This window comes from Malaya genurostris, chromosome 2, assembly GCF_030247185.1.
Source record: "Malaya genurostris strain Urasoe2022 chromosome 2, Malgen_1.1, whole genome shotgun sequence".
NCBI classification, from domain to species: Eukaryota; Metazoa; Arthropoda; class Insecta; order Diptera; family Culicidae; genus Malaya; species Malaya genurostris.
The window spans coordinates 127,174,051-127,181,953 of NC_080571.1; the positions used below are offsets into that span (position 1 = coordinate 127,174,051).

The 7,903-nt window shown below is 35.0% G+C and overlaps 1 protein-coding gene across 6 annotated transcripts in view; it reads right to left on the minus strand.

Moving 5' to 3' along the window:
• LOC131432803 (uncharacterized) overlaps positions 1-7,903 on the minus strand; it is a 93,106-nt gene that overhangs the window by 21,052 nt on the left and 64,151 nt on the right. The gene's annotated exons all lie outside the window — the stretch shown is intronic.

The following is a 7,903-nucleotide window of genomic DNA, read 5'->3' on the forward strand; positions in this document are numbered from 1 at the left end:
ATTGAATTTAATATCTATAGCTCATTTTTCCCGACAAGTATGAAGTCGCTAGCTCAGATAGCTCGTCGTCTTGAATTTTATTTATGATTCTCTATAGACAGTGCACTATCATAAGTTTAAACTTCATTTTTGCTTCCCTACATAAATCCCCTTGATTCTTCAAGTCCTGAGCTGTTTCGTTTGTGCCATTTCCATTCTAATGCGTCGAGAAACGGGATGAAGCATTTATGCATTACGTGTCACATAATACGATGTGTGATGATGATGTAGGAAAAATTGTATCACGTTCGCACCTCTCAAATTAAATATTCGTTTATACATAAAAGAAACAAAAGGGAGTCATGAAAGCAATGCATATTACGCACGAACATACTTTACTCCATAGATATTCGTACACTGAAAGAAATCAAGTCCCATAAAATTTTAATAAACTGGATGAAATATGTATTTGGTTCATATTTCGTGAGTTAGATAAAATAACAATCCAACCAACAAAAATAATTTTAGAAAAGGATCAATCCAACAATTTTTTTATTTTTTTAATAAAATTTGTTGTGTACACTTGATTGAAAATATAACTGATACGTTATTTTGGCCTCAGGTTGTTATGATCGGAGCACCGCCTTGATCTAAATTCATTTATCATTACAAATAGTCGGAACAAAGTGATAAACTTGAACCTGTTCATATCTATGTTTAATATTTTTTTCGCCTGATGCCAAACCTAACCCAGTTTACTAACTGCCTTCAAACCGTTTGTTTGAAACCAGTTTAGATCCTAGTTTTAACGTTAGTGAACTGAAATTCGACCTAGTTTCGAATCTAGTTTCGAAAGTTTCGAATCATATATCGGGCTTGCTCACACCTCCGTTGCTAAATGCGAAAATGCGAATTTGATGTAACTACACTGGGTTAGTTTCAGTTTTCTTAAAACGAAAACGACATAAGATATAATGATATATTTTTGAGGTTATTGGGATAGAATGTTCAACAAATATCAAATTGGATATTTAATGTCCGCCAATTTTTTTGCCTTTTATTTATAAGAATTGATTATATGCTACTATACATTAGTAAGTAGTAGTTCTAATGTTCCTATCTGAATTTTTGAATATTCACCAAATTTTTCTTTCAGTATCAACTTTTTAGAATTAGAACTTGCCTGCGCAGTGTTGTTTTATAACAACATACCGGATATATCTCATACTTCGTATTTACTCGTTTCATTTAACGTTTTCTGTTGATGTTGTGCTGTTATTGGTGCAATGCAAACTGTTCCATCGAACCAGGCTCGAGTCTGCCCATGTATAAAGTAACATATATTTAAAATCCATGATCAGTATGTTTGTACCAATCAAAACATATTTCAATGAACAAGATCGATCGTAAACGTTTTACTAGCATTTTGAATTGTTACTTGGCTAAAACGAATTATGAATAAATTAAACATATAGCAAGTTTCGATTTTCCTGGACACCGTTATTTTTTTGACGATATATTATAAAACTGTTCGTTCGATAGCATCCAGCATGACATTTTATTGTTAGCGTCGCTATACGTATAATGGGAATAAAAATAAAATGCGTATTCCAGGAAACAGAACATTCTTGCCTCTCGGGATATATACATTTCATAGCATGTGATGAATCAAAAAAATACTACACTGATTCTCCTTTGTGTCATAAGACAAGTAACGAATTTAAGAATTTTACTCAATAAATGATTTTGTCACACATGTGAGTTATAGTTTTACACTACATTCATGCGTCAGAAACTTGTTTGTACATTTCAAGATTTCAAAGAAAAGTTTAACTTGTGATTCAAGATATTAGAAACTAATTCACAATCGATATTTGAATACACATGTTTTTTGTATATGCTCTTCTGCACGTCGGATCTAGTGTAAATAAAATTGATTAATTGGTAAATATATCAGGAGCAGTCTGTACAAACAGATGCGCCAAAGGTGATTCTACCATCTGAACAAACAATCCAAGTACCAATCCTGCTCGGCAAACAAACATTGACCTACAAATATGTGTACAAGAGGTGTGTTGATGTTGATAATAATTATTGTTCACCAAATAAAATCAATTTTTATTCATATGAATTAAACCGTGAATCAACAATAATAGATTACCACTTTACTATTTAACAGAACAATAATGGATTTCAGTCATAGCTGCTCTCTTCATGCATGACTTTCCAAAGACTTTATTTTATAGCTTGATCGGATATATGCATAGTGTCAATGAAATATCGGCTAAAACGTTAAGTAATAATGAATAAAACAGTCTATACGACTACATTTAAAAAAATAGAATAAAGCTATTACGAACACTCAAACTTTTCGATTTGTATTGTATCCAATACAGCAATGAAAAGTCTGCTCCACTGATGTTTGAATCCACCTAGTAGTGTAACGATCCCTTTCTCATTAACATCCCATTAGACGATTTCTAATTCAAATTCCCATAGATTTTTTGACAATTTAGGTTCAGAGCCGAAACCTGGATACCGTCTCAGTCGAAAAAAGTTTTTGCGGCCATCAAATAGCCCGCCCTACAAGTTCAAATGGTTATTAAATCTGCTTCGAAAATTTCGTACTATTCTGAGTCGTGAGTTTTATAACGATTATTTTTTTCGAATAATAAGTTCCGGTGGAATAACTATTACATTCAAATGTGTACTATAGAGACAAAGACCTTGAATTGCATTAGAGCAGACAGTTTAGTTTTTTGCTTAGGTTGTTTAGGTCACTTATTCCATTATATCATCGGATCCGAATGCGCCAATCATTCGATTTGCAAACTTGATAGTCGACTTAACAGTAGCTTTCGAACGAGCATAAAATCGATTAAATCGGCTAAGCCATTTACGTGAAAATTTAGAGGATAGAAAATAGTTCGATTTTATACTATTATATCGCCAGAACCGGAAATGTCAACCATTTAATCTTAAAACTAGATCATTTGACTGATTAAAACTTTCAAATGAACCTAAGATTATGGAAATAGGTGTAGTTATCTCCGAGAAAACTGTGCGGATAGATAAAAATGCGTTTTTTTTTTTCAGTTACGTCATGTATAGCATTATATATCCAGAGTCAGAAGAGTCGGCCATTTTATCTTCGAACTAGTTCAATAACCTGAAGATAGCATTTAAACAAGACTAAATTTTTCGAAATCGATTCAGCCATCCAAACAATTTCTTTTAATGGCCAACGTTCCGAGAGTTTCTCAAACAGTTTTTATCTCAATAAATATAGACAATAGCATTGAAAATTTTTGATATGTCTCTCATTTTTACAGACTAGTCAAACAACAATTTCAGAACGTATTCTACAAAGTACATCGTACGGTGCGCCGTGACAGATGAAAATCAAATATCGATATAACTGAATTGAAGATTCGCTGTAGGTCCGTAGCGTCACCGTCAGCTTTATAATTATTCCGACGCAGGGTTAAACGTAGGAACAAATTGTTATCCGTCCAAATGTCAGCAACTGTCACAGCATGAGATAAATGTCGTCGAACTTGCAATGTGTCAATCCCAATCAATACTGCACGACTTCCAGGTTATGGTTGCTATCGCGGGTGTTCTAAAGCATATCGTGGAGTGCAAATGAAAAAAGAAAAAAGGGGTTGTATTGATTCAATCTCATTAACGCCATTTAGTTAGTAAAGATTCCATACAACTGAGCAATATTCTACACGCAAAGAAATAAAGCATGTTTAAAATAACAGAACAGTTAGTAGATTTTTAAACTTGATTTATTTTGAGTTTAAGCTAGAATAAGTCGTGTAGTATCCGGCGTGTAGTATTTTAACCAAGAATTTATCCGCTGGTTTCCTGTTCCATGTCATAAAAGGCCACTAAAACGGGAGCTCGCAAGTCAAGGTGTATTTTCGTGCCGATGACTGAATGGAGCGGAACACAAAAAATGCAATCGTAGACGGAACATTTGTTGGCTTTGGCCTTTCGGAGCTCAAAACTCCATGCCACAGTTAAACTAACTAATTAAAAGCATAGAGAGAAAGTATGTCTATTGTTCGGCATATTAACAGTCTCCTCCGAATGATGACTTTATATTCTTCATATTATATGAATTCCATTGGAGCTTAAGCCATTACTAGTAAATTCATTTCTATTCATTTGCTCTCATACAATACTTAGTTGTTTCTAGTGTTAGTTCATCACGCTAAAGTAATTTGCTTTTAATAAGGCTTGGTTACATACTTCACTCAAGTATCCGGGATTCAAAAGTAGGATGATGGAACTATTGTATCCTTATCTTACGAGACAGACTCATAAGATGGATGATGAAAATGTGATTCCACCCGCCGTTGAAATTTGGATGCAGGGTATACTCAGTCATCAACTATCTCGGACGACACTGCTGCAAAGCGTGATTATCCGGCCTTTTAAGTATTACTGGAAATTAATGGACCGATGGGTTGGCTGGAGCTGGTGCCACGAATGAAAGAACCAGCTTTATATCTATCAACTAGATAGATAAAGATTTGTTCTTGGGCTGCATCCAAACATGCCAGCTATTGGCGAAGCTTGCAAACTTGCGCTCAGACAAAAGCATTTTTACCAGAGTTGAATCTGAAAATGTCAAAATGTCTACTGCATTTTTCCAAGCATCATTGCAGTATTCTTGTTAGAGCACTGACTGGACATTGCAAACTCACATGGGTACTATTTAGCGTACTGAAGGATTATCTGTGTGAATTCGATGGCGATATTTAATATTATCTGGTATAAAACTGTTACGCATTGACGCAACAACGTATCCAGGTTTTTAGTTATCCATACATAGTTGAGTCTGTATATGGATAGCTAAAACACAATGATATTCTGTTATTTGGTTTCAATTGTCGCCTAATGTCTACTATAGCGATTTTTGATTGGTTCTTTTAGGCAAGCATTAACTGAGAGAGACGAAAGATAGGAAATGAGTAGAGTAGACATTATGCGGCAATTAAAACCAAACAGGAATTGAAGGCTTCATTAAATATGCATTTTGGGGTACCTTCAGATCGTTCAGCATCCTTTCGATGGTACATAACGATTTGTTTCTGTTTGTTTCATGCTGTTTGCTCACCACATCTACTACATAATACCTTTTCATGTTCCTGTTATCCTTTTATTCCCATCAGGAAAATGATGAGACAACATGGCAAGACACAAATCTCCAAATAACCAATTTGAACCCATTACTCCCTTTAACATCAACAATGATCTCTGTTTGATTAGAAGCAAAATATTGATCCAGCTAAACGAAAACAATATTCGTTCCGGTTGATTTTATTGATGAAATAAATAAACAGATTATTACACGTCAACAAAAGTTAAGTTGATGTTATTGACAATATTTTTGTGGATTCAATCCTGCTTTGCCAACTATCAGTTCTATTTCTTATAAACCAGAGAAAAATTATCAGTTCAATTTCTCATAAGCCTTAGCAAGTTTTTTCACTCTTAAAAAACCAGAAAGGTTTCAACGCGTATAATAAGAGAATTTCCATCCCTTTATTTCGTTTTTTTAGACTTTTCAACAATTCAAGCGTGAATTAATTGTGATGGTTTAATATGATTATTGGAGACTTAATTTGAGCGTTTGTTGAAATGACTATTAATTTATATAAAAGTTTGTAAATTTAAAGCACTGCGGTTATTAGGTTTATCTAAAGTGGAGCGGATGTAGCGTAATGGATAAGTCGATGCCTCTCACACAGCCTGTCTGGGTTCGATTCCCAACCCCACACAAAGGGTCAGATAGTATTTCTGAACCGATGAGGCAAATTACCTTGAAGTTAAAATCCCTATAATATAAACAAAACAAAATTTTATCTAAAGTTCGTGCATTAAAAACTAATTTTTCAAATTGAATTTACTATGAAATTGTTTATCAACAAGTTAACATTAACGCACAAGTAAAATATTCGAGTAGTAATATTTGCTAGATCGATTTTCTTTTGTCAATATTTCTCGTTTTTTTTATATTTTGCATAAGTATGGAAATTGATACCCCCCCCCCCCCCCCCTTTTTTTGCCCTCCGCAGTCTCCACTATATTATGTAAACTCTTTTATTTAGATATTTAACTCAATTATAAAATGGGTTATTTCCAACAAACGACTTTTCTCTGGGTACACCACTAATACTCTCTTATATGTAAACAGAAGTTCATAGCTCTGTCGTGAGAACAAATTATTAATTTATGAACAAATAATTACCAGCCATGATCAGCAATGCTTTATGCAGTACCAAAAAACACGCCCCAGAATAAAATTCTGATGATATTGTAGCGTCCTCCCCGGTTTAGTTCACAAATGAGTGTAATAGGTTCATCATTAGATGTAATGTCACATTTTGCACACACACATACAGATACAGCTCAGTTCGTCGAGCTGAATCGATTGGTATATGACAGCCGGCCTTTTTATTTTGTTTATAAAATTCGGTTGATTCGATTTCCTAGAACCGGTATAACCGAAGTCTGTTCGAATGGCAAGCAAATTACATTATCGAATATTACATTTTTAAATGATTTTTCAAACTATGCACAAGAAGTGCATAATCCAAGATTACGTTATGTAATATGTCGGTTGTACTTACATTAACTTCTTGATTATTCATTAAAATTCAACTCATGTATGCATCATAAAAGTCTTTTTAGTTAAAAGAATATAAAACAATTAGTGCAAATAATGAAGTACGAAGCATGTTCCACCAAGATTTGGTAAATACTTTCGCCCGAATCATAGCGTGGTAATGATTGCTTTGTAGGTTCCGTAGCAGCAGTTCACTGATCCTCGTCAGTTTAATTGCAACATAATAAGGTTGTTCTTTCGTGAGAAAGGTCGAAAGTCCCAATTAGGAACGATAATTTAACTTTCATTTCATGCTTCATGAACAATCAATTTTTAGATTCAGACATCGCGGAAAGCCTTTTACACCGACAATAGCAGCACATCTGAAAGAGTTCGGCTTCACAATCACGGACTTGGTTCGGCAGAAATGTTTTCCAGTCGAACGAATAAACCGGAGAAATTAAAAGAGAACATATGCATTTAATCAGAAGTGCACTTTCCAGAACAATGTCCCTCTGGCACAACAAAAGCACAGCAACTCTACACGAAAGCAGCTGCTCTGATGGGGCACTTGTCAAGAGACCCTCGTCAGAGTTCGCCTTCTAGAGGTTAACAGCGAGCGCAATATGCTGGAGGACAAGGAAATATACGAAAATTAACGCTTGGTATTTTCACTGCTGAATAGCTTCATGAAACCAAGCAGAACCACATCGGCGTATCTCAGGCCAAGTGAAAACGAATTGGCTAGCGAGGTGTATGTGATATTCTGGTGTCACCGAAGCACCATGCCTTGATCCGTTCACCAAATTCACACAGATTTTTGTTGGCTAGTGATATTGCCAAATAAGCGTACCAGCACACTGGCACCGGTACCAGACCGGGTCTCTATTCACTGCGCCAGGTATAGCAAAACATATATGGCTACGTACGCTTTGTACTCATCTCTGTTGTTCACGAATGTTGTGATTCGTCGAAATTCGCAGTACCATGCAACGTACCAGCGGAATGAAAATAACCTCATATGCGACATCTGGAAGAGACACAGAAACATGGAAAATTAAAAATGGAATATTATTTATACTACTTGCGTGAAGATGTCCGACCCCAGGCGATATGGCATTAAGTTGAAATATCATTTTACGCTTTCGTTGAGTGATAAAAAGGTACAACTTTTAACGTTTTATCTTCTATTTGTCTTCTGGTGGACAACCCGAAAATACGATATGAATTTTATTAAGTCATTGCTTTCACGAGGCCCGCTCGAACAGCCATTTCTATCGGCACTTATAATTTTTTATGTTG